A 19729-nucleotide genomic window follows, 5' to 3' on the forward strand; every position below is an offset into this window, starting at 1 on the left:
TTCACTTGTTTGTAACAGTGTGCTTAATTATCATTAAAATCCTCCTTTCTTATGACTCAGAACCTATTGTTGTAGATGGTGTAATTAAGCTGAGATATAGATATATACATACTATAATATTGTTTTTATTTAAGCAGGACAAAAAGGCAGTGTGCAATATTTCAAAGCAAGTTACAGTTTTATTTTTGAACATGTGAAATAATGTATATATGACAAATGAAATAATTGGACTGTAAGTTTTAGAAATAATATGGATAATTTAAGACAACAATTAGATATGACAATGACACAGTACATACATAGGGAGGGGGAGTATATAGTGATAGATACAGTGCTGGTTAATATGACAAGTAGAAAACTGGTGTTTCTGGTCATGCATTAATGTTAAAGTAAGTAAAACAATTAAGTAAAAGAAAAAAAAGAAAGAAAAAACTTTACAGCTATATTCAGCTCAACAGAAGTGGATCCATCAGTTTCAAATTCAGACTTGGGCTGTCCACAGGCAAGACAGGTCTTTGTCCATCTTCTCTTCTGTTCTGGCTGGTGCTGCTGCTTCTCCTAGATGCCTCCCACAATTTTCTTAATGGAGTCTTCTGTCAGAGGTGTGGACAGAGCCACTGTACTGCCCCTGTCAGCCCTGGGCCTGGAACAATTCAGTGGCCATCCACTCTCTTCTTGGCACTGCCAAACTCTTTACACCTGGTAAGGCTGGAGCCTAGGGGACAGTAAAATAAACCAGTTATTATTTTTATGTGACTGAAATGAACACATTTGATTAGCAGGCAGGCAGGCACGCAGACACACGCAGGCAGGCACACACACACAGACGCACACATCCACACAGACGGACGCACGCATACACACAGGCATACGCAGGCAGGCAGGCACGCACAGATTCAGGCAGACACACACACAGACGCACACAGCGACCGTACGCACGCATACACACAGGCATACGCAGGCAGGCAGGCACAGATTCAGGCAGATACATACAAACAACATGCACCCATGCACGGACAGACGTACACACGCACACACAGACAGACGTACACACGCAGGCAGGCACAGACGCACGCACGCACACACAGAGGTACGCAGGCAGGCAGGCATGCACAGACACAGGCAAGCACACACAGACGCACGCTCACACACACACACACACAGAGAGGTACACAGGCAGGCAGGCACACACAGAAGCACGCACGCAGGCACGCACAGACGTAGGCAGGCACACACAGACGCACTCACACACACACACACACACAGAGAGGTACACAGGCAGGCAGGCACACACAGAAGCACGCACACAGGCAGGCAAGCAGGCAGGTACGCGGGCAGACGTAGGCGGGCCGGCACGTACAGACACACGCACTCACAGACGCACGCACGCGCACACACACTCACACAGATGTACGCACCCAGGCAGGCAGGCACACACAGACGCAGGCAGGCACACACAGACGCAGGCAGGCATACACAGACGCATGCATGCACACACGCACAGACGTACGCACGCAGGCACGCACACACAGTGTTTTAAGTAGATACTCGTACTTCTACTCAGAAGAAGTGCTGTGCGTGCAGGCATGAGTGTGTGTGTGTCCTAGCGTGTGTGTCCACATCTGTTTTCTTCGCGCCATGTTGTGCAACCCACACATGATGACTGGAGAGAGCTGAGGGGAGATAGGAGGGAGAATAGGCTTCACACACACCACAGGGAGATACTCCTATCTAAACACACACACCATCTCACAGCATACACACACACACACACACACACACACACACACAGAGGTTTTACTCACACTCTGTTCCCTCAGCTTGTCATACAGCAGGTCCTGGCGTTTATTGGCGACATCCAGCTTTCTCTTGGTTTGCTGAAACAGAGGAAGGAGATGAGAGCAGGAAGGAGGTCAGATACTCAACTGAACAGCCACCAAACACTCTCTCTTCTGTAGTGGACGGAGAAGGAAAGTCTAACCAAACCAAACACTATCTGGTCTACAACAAGTGGACTGTGTGTGAGAATGAGTGAGAAAGAGAGTTTGTGTGTGTGACCGTGTGCGTGTGTGTGCGTGTGTGTGTGTGTCCTGGCGTGTTTGTGAGTGTAACTAAGTGTATGTGTGCGTGCGTGCGTCTGTGTGTTCTTTCACATTCTGTGAGCCTGGGCAGAAGAAGTGCTGTGTGTGTGTGTGTGTGTGTGTGTGTGTGTGTGTGTGTGTGTGTGTGTGTGAGAGAGAGAGAGCAAGATGGGAGAAGGAAGAGAGGGGGGCAGGAGAGGTGTTGCATAGATCAAAGACTGAGGGGAAATTAAATTACATTTGATTAACACTGTAGACAGACTTCAGTTGATTGTTTGAAAGTCTACTGTGGTTCTAGTATAGTATTTACAACGTAATTTGTACATTAAATGTATGTTATATTGTATATTGTAAAAGAGAGCTCGTATCAATCCCTTAGTAGTCCAGCTGTCAGTTAGTGCAATGCATTAAGCCAATAGCTCTTACCAAGCCAGTGATTCTGACGAGTTATCAAGTCAAATCCATGGTGTAAGGATGAGTTAACATCAGAACATGAAAACCGTACACATAAATATAAAACACAATCATGTTCATGCATTATTACGTTATTTAAACACAAGCCTATAGCGTCAATCTCTTAGCAAGCTAGCAATGCTGAGGTATAGGTAGCTAACTTATCAACACAACATTACAACCCTGTCAGAAACGAACTGACAAGACTATTTAACGTCAGGACATGAAAGCTGTACACATGACTTTATAAAACGATCATGTCCATTAATACTTTGACGTGTTATTTCACCACAAATCTTCTGCGTTACCCTGCGACTGCGAGTGATGCTAGGCAACTGCTGACACGACATTACTGTCAATACCGCGCTGACGAATATATAAAATTAACCAACAACCTAAAAACCACACACAATATCAAGAAATAGCATGATGTTCATTCATTATTTAGCCCATAATTACCCCAAACTTAATTCCGGGCAGTTCTATCGCATCAACCAAGCGAATTAGCAGCGAACTAATGTTATCACAAAGCAGTCTAACTTTTATGAAAATAAAGCAACGTGTGTTACCTTTGACGAATGAAAATGAACACTGAAGTGAATAAACGCGAAAATGTAGCGATGATCTGGTCACTTGTACCGTCTTTTGTGATATCTGGCGATTCTCCGGTGACTTGTCTATGAACCGTCTCCCGCTAGAGGTTTGCCTGAAGTCAAAACAAAATTTGAGGACCGCGGGTCTATAGAAAAAGTCGGAACAGCGCCACAACCGGAAGAGTGGCCAAAAGAATATTACATTCACACTGCACTATCATTGAAATGCATGTTAAAAGGCGTTTAGGTCGGTTTAGGTAAACTTTTCTCGACGGCCGCGCGGGAGGCCCGGGTTCGATTCCCGGCCAATGCAGATGGCTCTCCTTTTGGTCCTTCGTCGGCTCAGACCAAGACCGAAGCTATACAAAAGATCAAGCTTCTCCCCGTCGGGGAATTGAACCCCGGTCTCCCGCGTGACAGGCGGGGATACTATCCACTATACTAACGAGGATGAGTGTGTCTCAACCTGGCTGCTCTTGCACTCGATTCCCTTGTCACGTAGAAGCGGTCGGACTCCTGGTCTGGATGGGCTGCCTATAGAGTTCTATAAAGCCAAGGACTTGTTGTGCGTGCATTGGTGGTTCAGTGGTAGAATTTTCGCCTGCCACGCGGGAGGCCCGGGTTTGATTCCCGGCCAATGAATCTCGGCGGAACCTCTCTTGTCGTCACTGTTTGACTGAGATGCACGTAGAGCGGATGTTCCCAGGGTTTGATCCAAAGCAGATGGAAGGAAAATGTGGAACGCTTCACGAATTTGCGTGTCATCCTTGCGCAGGGGCCATGCTAATCTTCTCTGTATCGATCCAATTTTAGTAGGTGTACTGCCGTAGCGAGCACAAGCTGTACCTATGTTCGAGACACTCTTATACGACAACCCGGACGTGGTTGCAGGCCCTCTGGTGTCTTATTGTTCTCTGTCATAAATACGTTTGAGCCAGCACATTTGTGAAACAAAACTGTAAACTAAGAAGTCAATGGACACAGTACTCGGTAGGGTTTGCATACAACTTTTATTCAAACATTTATTTTTTATGCTTATGTACTTGAAAAAGCAGAAATACGGTCTAGAAGAGCGGTGCGTTGCATTGTGGGTACGACTTAAATCGTGCTTTCCTGTCCGGTCATTGGTTCATAGCATAGACCAGCTCCGCCCACATGACGCCGTCCGGGCTGGAAGAATACGAGCAGCACACCAACACAGTCAGTGTACAATAGAACAATAGTTTGTTCCATTTTGTAAACGTGTTTTGTGTGTTGGTTAGTGACCCATCATTTTTGATGGAACATCTTGTGTTGAGTTTTATTTTTTTGTTGGTTTAATGGAGGTAGTTTACTTTTCACAAATAAATCCTTGAGGTTTTTATTTCTTCTGTATGCAGCAACGATTGAATGGTTTTGCAGATGGGGAGTTATCCTTTCTGGTTAACCATGGGTTAGATTTTCTTTTTGGTTAACCATGGGTCTTAGATCCGTAGGCTGCGCACCATTGACTGAAGCCTCAGAGGGGGTGTTTAAGGCTGGTTATGGGCTTAAGGGTGGACCGGTGCTTAAGTGTGATATTTTCTAGGGGGGCGTGTCCCCTGGAAGGGGGTCCCAGGCCAGGGAGAGCCCCGGGGAAGGTGCACTTTGGTGGAGGTGCACTGTGAGTTGGTGTGGGTGTCCCCTGGAGTGTGTCCCAGGCTAGCTAGAGGGGGAGGTCCCCGGGGAAGGTGCACTCTGGTGGGGGACTGTCAGCCAGCTCTGGGGGGTGGGTATTAAGGTTTTCTATTCTAACCACTGCAGGCTGCACTTGAACTGGCTGAATTGTGCTGAGCGCTGCGGGCAGCAGGGGCCCGCTAAGAGGCAGAGACAAAATGCTTGCAGCACCTGGTATTCCCAGGCGGTCTCCCATCCAAGTACTAACCAGGCCCGACACTGCTTAGTTTCCAAGATCGGACAAGTTCGGGCGTGCTCAGTGTGGTATGGCCGTAAGCAATTGCTACCAGTGAAAGTCAGCTAAATGAAGCTCAGGTGTTTGGGGGCAGTGCTGGGGGCTGCCCTGGGTGTGTGTGTGACCCTTGGTGGTGCATTGAATTGCAGGCAGGCTTCTTGGGCAGAGATGGGGAGCTGTGTGTGCCTCTGGGGCTTGCAGTGACTTAATACTATACACAGGGCAGTCCTGGGAGCTCTGTGTGTGTCTGGGGGACCCTCAGTGACCTTCAACAGCAGGCAGGCTTTCGTGTGCATTGGTGGTTCAGTGGTAGAATTCTCGCCTGCCACGCGGGGGCCAGTCGAGAATACTGGACGAGTCCAGCAAGCCAATAGGATCGAAGCATTCTCTCCGGGTCCGTTCATTTATTTATTTATTTCCGATTCCCCAAAAGAACGGGTTCGTATCCCGATCGAGTTGTTATTGAATGTGATATTTTTGAGTAAAAAGCATTGAAAATACGTGGAGATTAACAATTAATTACGTTTTTGTAAGTAAAAATATATATTTTTTGCCGTTTATAGAATGTAAATGCTACAACATTGAATATGGTGAAATACTACTTCAACATATTTCCAGTGTCTTTGTGGAGATCTTATAATGTTTTTTTTTTAATGTCTTCACGTGATTGTAACAGTGTGTTTAATTATCATTAAAATCCTCCATTCTTATGACTCAGAACGTTTTGTCTTTGTGGAAATCTTTTAATGTTTTTTCTAGTTCTTCACTTGTTTGTAACAGTGTGCTTAATTATCATTAAAATCCTCCTTTCTTATGACTCAGAACCTATTGTTGTAGATGGTGTAATTAAGCTGAGATATAGATATATACATACTATAATATTGTTTTTATTTAAGCAGGACAAAAAGGCAGTGTGCAATATTTCAAAGCAAGTTACAGTTTTATTTATGAACATGTGAAATAATGTATATATGACAAATGAAATAATTGGACTGTAAGTTTTAGAAATAATATGGATAATTTAAGACAACAATTAGATATGACAATGACACAGTACATACATAGGGAGGGGGAGTATATAGTGATAGATACAGTGCTGGTTAATATGACAAGTAGAAAACTGGTGTTTCTGGTCATGCATTAATGTTAAAGTAAGTAAAACAATTAAGTAAAAGAAAGAAAAAACTTTACAGCTATATTCAGCTCAACAGAAGTGGATCCATCAGTTTCAAATTCAGACTTGGGCTGTCCACAGGCAAGACAGGTCTTTGTCCATCTTCTCTTCTGTTCTGGCTGGTGCTGCTGCTTCTCCTAGATGCCTCCCACAATTTTCTGGAGTCTTCTGTCAGAGGTGTGGACAGAGCCACTGTACTGCCCCTGTCAGCCCTGGGCCTGGAACAATTCAGTGGCCATCCACTCTCTTCTTGGCACTGCCAAACTCTTTACACCTGGTAAGGCTGGAGCCTAGGGGACAGTAAAATAAACCAGTTATTATTTTTATGTGACTGAAATGAACACATTTGATTAGCAGGCAGGCAGGCACGCAGACACACGCAGGCAGGCACACACACACAGACGCACACATCCACACAGACGGACGCACGCATACACACAGGCATACGCAGGCAGGCAGGCACGCACAGATTCAGGCAGACACACACACAGCGACCGTACGCACGCATACACACAGGCATACGCAGGCAGGCAGGCACAGATTCAGGCAGATACATACAAACAACATGCACCCATGCACGGACAGACGTACACACGCACACACAGACAGACGTACACACGCAGGCAGGCACAGACGCACGCACGCACACACAGAGGTACGCAGGCAGGCAGGCATGCACAGACACAGGCAAGCACACACAGACGCACGCTCACACACACACACACACAGAGAGGTACACAGGCAGGCAGGCACACACAGAGGCACGCACGCAGGCACGCACAGACGTAGGCAGGCACACACAGACGCACGCACACACACACACACAGAGAGGTACACAGGCAGGCAGGCACACACAGAAGCACGCACGCAGGCAGGCAAGCAGGCAGGCACGCGGGCAGACGTAGGCGGGCCGGCACGTACAGACATACGCACTCACAGACGCACGCACGCGCACACACACTCACACAGATGTACGCACCCAGGCAGGCAGGCACACACAGACGCAGGCAGGCACACACAGACGCAGGCAGGCACACACAGACGCATGCATGCACACACGCACAGACGTACGCACGCAGGCACGCACACACAGTGTTTTAAGTAGATACTCGTACTTCTACTCAGAAGAAGTGCTGTGCGTGCAGGCATGAGTGTGTGTGTGTCCTAGCGTGTGTGTCCACATCTGTTTTCTGCGCGCCATGTTGTGCAACCCACACATGATGACTGGAGAGAGCTGAGGGGAGATAGGAGGGAGAATAGGCTTCACACACACCACAGGGAGATACTCCTATCTAAACACACACACCATCTCACAGCATACACACACACACACACACACAGAGGTTTTACTCACACTCTGTTCCCTCAGCTTGTCATACAGCAGGTCCTGGCGTTTATTGGCGACATCCAGCTTTCTCTTGGTTTGCTGAAACAGAGGAAGGAGATGAGAGCAGGAAGGAGGTCAGATACTCAACTGAACAGCCACCAAACACTCTCTCTTCTGTAGTGGACGGAGAAGGAAAGTCTAACCAAACCAAACACTATCTGGTCTACAACAAGTGGACTGTGTGTGAGAATGAGTGAGAAAGAGAGTTTGTGTGTGTGACCGTGTGCGTGTGTGTGTGTGTGTGTGTGTGTCCTGGCGTGTTTGTGAGTGTAACTAAGTGTATGTGTGCGTGCGTGCGTCTGTGTGTTCTTTCACATTCTGTGAGCCTGGGCAGAAGAAGTGCTGTGTGTGTGTGTGTGTGTGTGTGTGTGTGTGTGTGTGTGTGTGTGTGTGTGTGTGTGTGTGTGTGTGTGTGTGTGTGTGTGTGTGAGAGAGAGAGAGCAAGATGGGAGAAGGAAGAGAGGGGGGCAGGAGAGGTGTTGCATAGATCAAAGACTGAGGGGAAATTAAATTACATTTGATTAACACTGTAGACAGACTTCAGTTGATTGTTTGAAAGTCTACTGTGGTTCTAGTATAGTATTTACAACGTAATTTGTACATTAAATGTATGTTATATTGTATATTGTAAAAGAGAGCTCGTATCAATCCCTTAGTAGTCCAGCTGTCAGTTAGTGCAATGCATTAAGCCAATAGCTCTTACCAAGCCAGTGATTCTGACGAGTTATCAACACATTACAAGTCAAATCCATGGTGTAAGGATGAGTTAACATCAGAACATGAAAACCGTACACATAAATATAAAACACAATCATGTTCATGCATTATTACGTTATTTAAACACAAGCCTATAGCGTCAATCTCTTAGCAAGCTAGCAATGCTGAGGTATAGGTAGCTAACTTATCAACACAACATTACAACCCTGTCAGAAACGAACTGACAAGACTATTTAACGTCAGGACATGAAAGCTGTACACATGACTTTATAAAACGATCATGTCCATTAATACTTTGACGTGTTATTTCACCACAAATCTTCTGCGTTACCCTGCGACTGCGAGTGATGCTAGGCAACTGCTGACACGACATTACTGTCAATACCGCGCTGACGAATATATAAAATTAACCAACAACCTAAAAACCACACACAATATCAAGAAATAGCATGATGTTCATTCATTATTTAGCCCATAATTACCCCAAACTTAATTCCGGGCAGTTCTATCGCATCAACCAAGCGAATTAGCAGCGAACTAATGTTATCACAAAGCAGTCTAACTTTTATGAAAATAAAGCAACGTGTCTTACCTTTGACGAATGAAAATGAACACTGAAGTGAATAAACGCGAAAATGTAGCGATGATCTGGTCACTTGTACCGTCTTTTGTGATATCTGGCGATTCTCCGGTGACTTGTCTATGACCGTCTCCCGCTAGAGGTTTGCCTGAAGTCAAAACAAAATTTGAGGACCGCGGGTCTATAGAAAAAGTCGGAACAGCGCCACAACCGGAAGAGTGGCCAAAAGAATATGACATGCACACTGCACTATCATTGAAATGCATGTTAAAAAGCGTTTAGGTCGGTTTAGGTAAACTTTTCTCGACGGCCGCGCGGGAGGCCCGGGTTCGATTCCCGGCCAATGCAGATGGCTCTCCTTTTGGTCCTTCGTCGGCTCAGACCAAGACCGAAGCTATACAAAAGATCAAGCTTCTCCCCGTCGGGGAATTGAACCCCGGTCTCCCGCGTGACAGGCGGGGATACTATCCACTATACTAACGAGGATGAGTGTGTCTCAACCTGGCTGCTCTTGCACTCGATTCCCTTGTCACGTAGAAGCGGTCGGACTCCTGGTCTGGATGGGCTGCCTATAGAGTTCTATAAAGCCAAGGACTTGTTGTGCGTGCATTGGTGGTTCAGTGGTAGAATTTTCGCCTGCCACGCGGGAGGCCCGGGTTTGATTCCCGGCCAATGAATCTCGGCGGAACCTCTCTTGTCGTCACTGTTTGACTGAAATGCACGTAGAGCGGATGTTCCCAGGGTTTGATCCAAAGCAGATGGAAGGAAAATGTGGAACGCTTCACGAATTTGCGTGTCATCCTCGCGCCTGGGCCGGAACGATGTCTTCTACACTTAGTCTTACCTGTGTCTTACCTTTCAACTTCCTCATTTGAAGCCAATTGAAGCGAGAACTGAAACTCGCAAGTTGTCATTGGTCTGTTCTAAGTCTGAGTCTGTCTGTGATTGGCTGCCCGTCTTAAGATGGCTAGAGCCCGCCCCTCCATATTACTCTACCGTGTAAATTTCATTCCTGAATTTTCACAGCAAGCAGCAAGGTTAATAAACATCGTAAAAGGTGAGTTCAGTAAATTATTCGTTCAGTTAAAATTATGTGTTCGTTATGTTATTTACTAGAAGGCGAAACCAACGTGTAATCTATGATAAACGTATTGTGTAGGTGTCTACTGTATCAGCAACATTTAAACGTGTATAGCTAACTCCGCTAAGTTTTTGAACATCGTAAAAGGTGAGTTCAGTAAATTATTCGTTCAGTTAAAATTATGTGTTCGTTACAGTTCAAATTATGATTATGTGTTCGTTACATTATTTGTTAGAAGGAGGTGAAACCAACGTGTAATCTATGCTAAACGTATTGTGTACTGTAAACCGTACCGTACCGTAGGTGTACTGTAAACGCTTAGCAAACTCAGCTAAGTCAATGTTACATCTTGTCATCGTAAATTGGTGTACAACATAATATAAAAGTATTTGTCTATCTAGCCTTATGCCATTCATTTAGATGAACAAGCATAGACATGGCTTCATTTACCCTTTTAATCGAGGTGAAATGCGTTAAGAATATGACCTTTGGATTTTAGCTTTCGATGTCGTTTAAATCACGTAGCAAAATATGATTAGCGGTCACTTGTTACTACTTTGCTGTCATTCATTTAAATGAGTAAACTATGGTACGATGGCTTTTAATAGATTAACGTAGCAACACCAAGACGTGGTCAGAAATGAGTAAACTATGGTACGGTGGCTTTCAATAGATTAACGTAGCAACACCAAGACGTGGTCAGATGAATGGGCACACTTCTATGAATTGCCATGACAAAAGAGACACACTCTCTCACACACACGAGAGTGTATGTACTATAGGGAATGCATACAGTAAATGTGTATTACCAGTGTCATCTCTAACTTAAGCATGAGCTCATGAGGTGTGTATCTAGCTTGCTATCATTCATTTAAATTTGTAAACTAGGGTACGCTATGAATGGGCTCATTTCCATGAATTGCCATGACAAAAGAGACACACTCACACACACCAAGACATTGTCAGATGAATGGGCACACTTCTATGAATTGCCATGACAAAAGAGACACACTCACACACACGCAAAAGCACTTGGTTATCATCACAACTCTACAGGGAATGCAGTTCATTTGTATTACCAGTGACATCTCTTACTAAAGCATTAGCTCATCAGTTCAATCATTTTCACTTATTTTTAAAATGCATTCTGTTGTATTTATTTTCTAAAAAAATAACTCTTTACTCTTGCTTGACTTTTCTTTCTAGAAAAATGTCTGCTGTGTTCAAGCCTGTGTTCAAGCGACAGCCCTCGTCCTCTGAGCTGACCCTGAAGGCTTCACCTGAGGCGGACGCGGTGGCCAAGAAAAACACCGCGTCAGGGAAGGTGAAGGTAGTGAAGGTGAAAAACCCTTCAAAGGTCAGTGAGGAGGCGAGGGCTCGGCTGAGCCAGAAAGGAGGCAACCCTAGCAGTTCGGTGGAGCTGCTAGGGGAGTATGAGATCCAGTTGGGGAAGTACCGGGGCCAATCATTCCTGTGGCTGCTGGAGAATGACGTGGGATACGTCTGCATGCTTGTGGTGTCCCACGAGAAGGAGAGAGAGGGGGAGAGCGGGATGCCCTCCAAGTCGCCCCTCATGGAGAACAAAGATGCCCTCACCACCTACGCCAGGCATTTCCCAGAAATGGCGAAAGCCATTGATAAGCGTAGGATGGATGAGGGCTCTTTTAGGGGCATGGACAGCACACTGGTGGGATTTGGCAAACATGCCAAGGTGTCCTACAAAACACTATATGAGGGAGAAGAGTATCAATCGTAAGTCTGTGCGTGCGTGTGTGTGTGTGTGTGTGTGTGTCAGGTACTGTAATGTGATCTTTGATATTAATTTTGTGATTTTCACGTTGTCTGTTGTTATATAGTTACGTGCAGTGGGTCAGGGATGAGAGACCGGGACCAGGGACGCCGATGGCAGCAGTGAAGCAGTATGTGCTGGCTCGGGATGCAGCAAGAACTCCAGCACTTCCTCTCCCGCATCCCCGTAAGTGCTATATCCACACACAGCTCTCTGCCATGTGTATGTATGTACTTCTGTAGAAGCGTATGTATTTATGCTTATATGCATGTTGTATTTGTGAGCAGGAGGAGCCAGTGCTGCTGCTGCTCCTGCTGCTGCTGCTGCTTTTGACCCTGCTGCTGGTCCCTCTGATGCCGACCTGCTTGCCGTAGCGATGGCAGTTGACTCTTCTCGTGAGTGCATGTTAATTATTAAGACCAAATTATACAATGTTATACAATACTAGTTAACGCTCAAACATTCACATGTCTATTGCCAGTATTACATGGATAAATGAATGTTGATTAAATACGTCACCTGATTAATATATAACTGTGATTTTCATCCTTTGTAGCCATCAGGGACACCCCACCAGCTGTGCTCCACCCCGCCCCTCTCTCTCTCTCCATTCTCCAGCAGCCAGATGATGAACAGGCGTCAGTCTCCGGCGTGAGTATGCTCAGTAATGCACTTTGTGTATAGTATGTTCATGTTCATGTTCATGTTTGTGTGTGTGTGTGTGTGTGTGTGTCTGTGTGTGTGTGTGTGTGTGTGTGTGTGTGTGTGTGTTTGTGTCTTTTACATTTAGGCCATTACACTAACAGACTGGTATTGCTGTGTGTTTCAGCTGCTGCCTAAGGGCTGGAGACGGCAGCTGCCTGTTGAGCAGCAGGAATGGTTGGGCCGGGTTCTTTTCACAAAGACGGGCGGTGGGCCACTGGCCCTCAGTGAACACCGCCTGTGGTGGTACCCACCTGGAGCCCGGCCCCTTTACACCCAGCCACCCACCACAGCCCACGCCTTCTTCCAGCGCCCATTCTTCCTCTGGGCCCCTTACAAGATGTGGGCATACAAGCTCAAGTGCCCTGCTTGTGAGGGGAAGCTGATGGGCGCTGGATGGTACCAGACCTGCCGGCGGGTCCTGGACAGGGACGGGTGGTACTTTATGGCCACCGAGTGCCTGGAGTGCGGTACCGGTTCCTGCAAAAAGAAGGTGGCTAGCTGGTCGCAGGACATCTTGGAGCAGCTGGACCTCATGCACCGAGAGCAGTTTCCAGCTGTTCTCACATACAAGTAAGATATTTTGAGATGTTTGCAAATAGCAATGTTAATTAACCTCTGTATCCTTTGTAAGCCTCTGATTCCCCATCTCTACCCAGGCTGTCCTGCGACAAAATGGTGGTCGGGCTGATGAAGGAGCGCACTCTTGGGAACAGTGCGTCTCGCCTCCGCGCCTCCCTGGTGGAGCAGCACACCAGGGAGTGGATGTCGCGGTCGATGATATACCTTTCCGTGCTCCGCAAGCTTCGGGTGCCGGGTGTGACACTGCCACAGGCTCCGTCTCTACCACCGATGCACCCGGTGCCCAGTGTACCCTGGCTGATCTCGGTCTACACCAGGGAGGCCTTGACGAGGCTGACCGAGACCAAAGCCAGGGTCACATCCATCTTTGGTGATGTTTTAAAGATGGACTCCACTAAAAAGGTGAGCTTTGTCATCCACTGCAGCGTGTTATTTTCACAGTGTAATGTTATTTTGACGTGTGACTTCATGTACTGCGTTTCTCTCTCTGTCTGTTCAGATCACCAAAAAGCTTGCGGGCGCTGCCGCCGGGTCGGCCGCCTGGGTCTCGAATGTCGGGAATGAGTACGGGCAGGTGCTCATGTCCGTCCTCACCGCAACCGAGGGGGACGGACTGACCGACATGGCGGCCGGACTGATGAGGCGGTACAGCGAAGCCGGAAAGGCCCCTCCTAAGGTCTTATACGTAGACCGGGACTGCTGTGTCACCCAGTGACAGTCCCAGACGGCGGACTTGTTCCACGAGTGGCACGAGCTGGTTGTCAGGCTGGACGTGTGGCACCTCATGCGACGCTTCGCACGGGGGCTCACCACTGACAGCCACACGCTCTACGGCCTCTTCATGGCGAGGCTGTCGTTCGCCATTTTCGAATGGGACAGCGGCGACGTCGCCCGCCTAACAGAGGCCAAGCAGTCCAAGGAGGGGAGGGACGCCCAATACATCAAGCTGACCGCCAAGGAGCTCGCCCGTCACTGTCGGCGCCGCACCAGGGGTGTGGCCGAGACGGAGCAGCTCCTCCAGGAGGCGCTGGACGCCTTCTGGGAGGCGAAGGACACATTGGGCGTCCCTTTGATCGACCGCGACAGCATGGAGGTCATCTGGAGCACGCAGCGCCGGCACCTCGACTGCATCCAGGACCCTGCGGGAGTGGAGCTCTACACCAAGACGGGGGAGCTCACCAAAGGCGGGGTGCCGCTCCCCGTCTACAGGTGCGCCAGAGGCTCCACTTCCCTGGAGTCGTTCCACCTGCACCTGTGCCGCTTCATCCCAGGTAAGCCTCTTCCTCTCTCCATCACAGCGTGGCGAGCGCACACATACACGTACGACTGGGCTGACCTTTTTTCACTCTAACCACGTTGCTCTCTGTTGTTTAGGTACATCTGCCAATGACCTCCATTTCCAGGTGTACCTGCTGGAGGGCCTGGCACGGTGGAACGAGGACCGCGGCAGGGCAGCAGTCGAGGGAGGACAACGCCAGGCGTTGCGTTGCTACAGTGCCCAGCTGCAGCACAGCTTCGACCAGCTGACCCAGGAGTTCCTGGGGCTCACGCTGGTCGAAGATTACACCAAGCCCAGGGAGTACACAGGTAAGTTCTCAGATCACTCTGCTGCTGCCTTGTGCTGTGCTGTGTTGTTATGTCAGTCAGTCAGATGTAACATCTGTGTGTGTGTGTGTGTGTGTGTGTGTGTGTGTGTGTGTGTGTGTGTGTGTGTGTGTGTGTGTGTGTGTGTGCGTGTATAGGTGAACTCATTGGGGTGGAGTACCTGTACTCCCAGACGGGCGCTGTGCTGCCGCAGGAGCGGGATCCCGACGCTCCAGATGGGACCGAAGAGACAGAGGAGGAGTGGGAAGGCGGCGATGAGGGCTTTGAGGAGGAGGAGGAGGAGGAGCCAGAGGAGATTCGTCTCCTCTCACACCACCACGCTCTCCTCCTCCAACCACCAGCAGGGCCCCACGCCGCCGTCGCAGAGGCCTCCACATCCCAGTCGGGTCCCACAAACACACCTCCGGCTGAGGACGTGAGTACAGGAATCCCCGTTTTCATGTCCCCTCTGAGGGTCATCGTGCGGCGTGGCTTCATGAGCTGTCTCTGTGCTTTCCTGCAGGTCTTCCGATGTCCAGACGGTCACCCCGGCTTCAACCATGTGGAGGTTCTGGCCCGCGCCCTGGTGGCGCTGCGTTACGGTCACTCAATAAGCGATCAGCAGGCCAAAGACATTGTAAGTCTTTGGCAGAAGCTGAGTGACCGTGACAAGGCGCCTGTGGACTTCCCGCCGCGACACCAGGACAGGCTCGTCCAAGGGCGCTTTAGGACACACCGGCGGGGAGCCCACACACCAGGAGTGGACAGCGTGAGGCGGTAAGAAGTGATGGATGGCACACATTTCAAAACTTTGGTTGGTTATTCTTCTGTAACCCCCCCCTAATAGAGTGCGTGTGTGTGTGTGTGTGTGTGTGTGTGTGTGTGTGTGTGTGTGTGTGTGTGTGTGTGTGTGTGTGTGTGTGTGTGTGTGTACAGATCCGTCCTGGGCAAGGGGGCAGGAGCTGCACAGTCTCCCAAGGTCAGCAGGCTTGTGGAGGAGGTCATGCTGAAACTGTGCAGCCTCCAGAACCTCAAGAGGTCAACGCTGGCCGGGGTGCGGATGCCTCGCTGGGGTGCCATCATGGCGTGGTACGACAACATCAGCCGCATTGTTCAGTCCCACGCCATCATCACAGCAGGCGCCCGCATCCAGCTTTTTGGGGTGAATAGCCGGACCCTTTCGCAATGGTAAGACCTCATCCCGTTTCTTATGTCTAATATAGTGGTAGGATGTGTCTGTGTGGTCATGATTTCTAATGTGCATTTATGTATTTTTTTTTTCAGGCACAATGACTTAGCCAAGGCGAGGATGAGGAACAGCGTCGCCGTGGCTATACCGGGGCCCAGCGCACCCCAGACTGCAGCAGAGCCTCTGTCTGCCCCAAAGACTCTGCTGCAGCAGCCCCAGCAGCCAGACCAGCCGATGCAACACCGCCTGCCCGCGGATGCCTCTGGTCTGGCTATCACCATCAGGGGCCCGCTGGCCCCGGAGCTGTACGACCTCGTCGTTGCCAGTGCCTCCTCTTCCTCAGCCACAGCCACCCCGTCCACCACTGCTGGTGCGTCCACCAGTGCTGGTGCCGCGAGCGCCTCCTCTTCCTCAGCCACAGCCACCCCGTCCACCAGTGCCCCCTCAGCCGCCACTGCTCCATCTGCCACCTCCTCCGCCCCAGATGGAGCAATTCCACGCTCCACCGCCTGGAGGCGAAGGCTGGAGGAGGAGAAAGAGCGTCGTGCCCGGGAGGAGGGCACAATCGTAAAGCCCTACAAGAAGCTGAGGTGCTTCAACTGCCGGCTGTGTCGTCAGCCCAAGAACAGGGAGTTTGGACACAGCCGGTACAAGAACGTTTTCTTCTGCGCTAATAAAGACCCTAGAGGGAGGACAGTGGAGCAGTGGCTCGAAGAGCAAAAACGAGCAGAGGGGGCAGCTCCCCCCTAAATTGAAAATAGTTTTTGTTAATTGTAAATAGTATTTATCATGCATATTTTGTCTTTATTGTGGTGTGGGTGTTGTTATTAAACCTTTTTCTTTTTAAAAAAAAGATTCAACTTGTCATCATCAATTATCATCACTTTTCATTAGATTTTCTTACATATTATATTTTCAAGTTAAGACACAGGAATAAAAAATACTCTTTACACTATCTTATCAGCCCTCTCTCTAGTCTCAGTCTCAGGCTTCTAGACAAAGGCCTAAATGTCCCCCCTGATGTGAAGAGGGAGAGGTGTGAAGTCACGCGAGTTTCCCTGCGGTGAAGAGAGGAACTGTCCAGAGTGGCAGACGTTTGAACTTGAGCTTCACAGAACTACACACATCCTGCTGTTCAAAAGTGTTGAAGGGAGGGGAGGGGTTAAAAGTCCACTTAAATTCTTACCTAGGACACAAACTGTTCATATTGGCTTTGGTTTAGCTTAGAGATGGAAGGTAGAAAAAGTACACAGAAAACCAAACACTTGGAGACACCAGCAGAAGGTATGTAACAAATGGAATATGTGCAGACTGTGCTAGATCTAGATCAGTCTTTCTGTCTTAATGTGTTAAGCCTTCAATCTTTATGTGTTTGGTCTAAAAAAATGTCTCTTTCTGAACACATGTAGACTCTGACAGCTCCCTGCACGAGAGCACAGAGCACCAGGGCGAGGACGAGGACGAGGACGCGTGTCCAATTTGCTGGCAGGCATTGACGCTGCAGACTGGACACGCGTCTTTTGGAGAAGAATTCTTCTGCCCGCAGGAGGAGGGCCCTGGTGGCCGGACGGCTGAGAAATGGCTCAGGGAGCAGCAGGGCAATGCCATGGAGGGAGGAGAAGATTGTGGCAGCCAGAGTAAGCCTGGGGAGGAACAGCAGGGCAATGCCTCCTCATCTCCACTGGAGGGGCCCAGGAAGAAGGCCCGTCGTCTTCCCTCTTCATCACCCTCGCCGCCCCCATCCTGCTCTCCAGTCAGTCGGCCTCCCACAGATTCCAGGGTGACCCTGTACAGACGGAGGAAGGCAGATGAGAGAGACAGGGAGGCCCTCCGTCGACAGCAGGCTGAAGGTGGCAGCCAGAGTAAGCCTGGGGGTCCCTGCCACATGTGTGGGGGAGCCCGAACTCTCCAAGGCGGTCACGCATTATTCAAGGGCCAGTTTTTCTGCGCGGCCCAAGGTGGCTCTGAGGGGCAGACGGCTGACCAATGGCTGCGGGAGAAACGGGGTCCAGCCGCGGGGAATATTCCCAAAACAACAAAATGGGGCATGAAGAAGAGGTGGGATGAAGAGAAGGGTGAGGGGCCGGAAAAAAAACAGAGAAAGCCCCACAAAGTCAGGAATTGTCAGCTGTGTGGCCAACCACAGCAAAAAGACTATGGCCACAGCCAGTTTGGTGGAGAGCACTTTTGTGCTCTCTATAGTGACAAGTCTGTGGAGCTCTGGCTGGCTGAAAAGAGGATGGAAGGAAAATAATAAAAAAATAATAAACTTCCTTGTACATATTTTATTCTATATATTTTTAAATTCATTTTTGGTAGTTCATTATATTTATATTGTGTTTTTAAAAGTAATTATAACTTGTTATTTTATATATTTTTAATTCATTTTGTTGTGTGTGTAATAAATATAATTTCATTGTGTTTTTAAAAGTAATTGTATGTTGCAAATAACTTTTTATTAAAATCTCTGGTGTTTTTCAAAAAACCTGGTGGCTTTCTACACTGATTCACATTCACGGTGGCTTAAGCCATTCTCTCTGTTGGCGTGGGCTGTTATTTAAGTAGCCATGTGCCTCTGAAGGAAGCGGAAATAACAAACTCGTGAAAATCGCTCTCAAAATGCGCTTCGTTCCGTTTTCAGAAATTTATCATTGCGCAGGCCACCGTGAAGAATGTGCACCACCTTGCGCGCAGGGGCCATGCTAATCTTCTCTGTATCGATCCAATTTTAGTAGGTGTACTGCCGTAGCAGGCTATGTTCGAGACAGTCTTATACGACAACCCGGACGTGGTTGCAGGCTCTCTGGTGTCTTATTGTTCTCTGTCATAAATACGTTTGAGCCAGCACATTTGTGAAACAAAACTGTAAACTAAGAAGTCAATGGACACAGTACTCGCTAGGGTTTGCATACAACTTTTATTCAAACATTTATTTTTTATGCTTATGTACTTGAAAAAGCAGAAATACGGTCTAGAAGAGCATTGCATTGTGGGTACAACTTAAATCGTGCTTTCCTGTCCAGTCATTGGTTCATAGCATAGACCAGCTCCGCCCACTTGACGCCGTCCGGGCTGGAAGAATACGAGCAGCACACCAACACAGTCAGTGTACAATAGAACAATAGTTTGTTCCATTTTGTAAACGTGTTTTGTGTGTTGGTTAGTGACCCATCATTTTTGATGGAACATCTTATGTTGAGTTTTATTTTTTTGTTGGTTTAATGGAGGTAGTTTACTTTTCACAAATAAATCCTTGAGGTTTTTATTTCTTCTGTATGCAGCAACGATTGAATGGTTTTGCAGATGGGGAGTGTTTAAAATACATTTTTATCTGTGTCTTTTCTGGTCCTTTTCTCATCCTTTCTGGTTAACCATGGGTTAGATTTTCTTTTTGGTTAACCATGGGTCTTAGATCCGTAGGCTGCGCACCATTGACTGAAGCCTCAGAGGGGGTGTTTAAGGCTGGTTATGGGCTTAAGGGTGGACCGGTGCTTAATTGTGATATTTTCTAGGGGGGCGTGTCCCCTGGAAGGGGGTCCCAGGCCAGGGAGAGCCCCGGGGAAGGTGCACTTTGGTGGGGGTGCACTGTGAGTTGGTGTGGGTGTCCCCTGGAGTGTGTCCCAGGCTAGCTAGAGGGGGAGGTCCCCGGGGAAGGTGCACTCTGGTGGGGGACTGTCAGCCAGCTCTGGGGGTTGGGTATTAAGGTTTTCTATTCTAACCACTGCAGGCTGCACTTGAACTGGCTGAATTGTGCTGAGCGCTGTGGGCAGCAGGGGCCCCCTAGGAGGCAGAGACAAAATGCTCCAAGTACTAACCAGGCCCGACACTGCTTAGCTTCCGAGATCGGACGAGATCGGGCGTGCTCAGTGTGGTATGGCCGTAAGCAA

The sequence above is a fragment of the Sprattus sprattus genome (genome assembly GCF_963457725.1).
Source record: "Sprattus sprattus genome assembly, chromosome: 1".
NCBI lineage: Eukaryota > Metazoa > Chordata > Actinopteri > Clupeiformes > Clupeidae > Sprattus > Sprattus sprattus.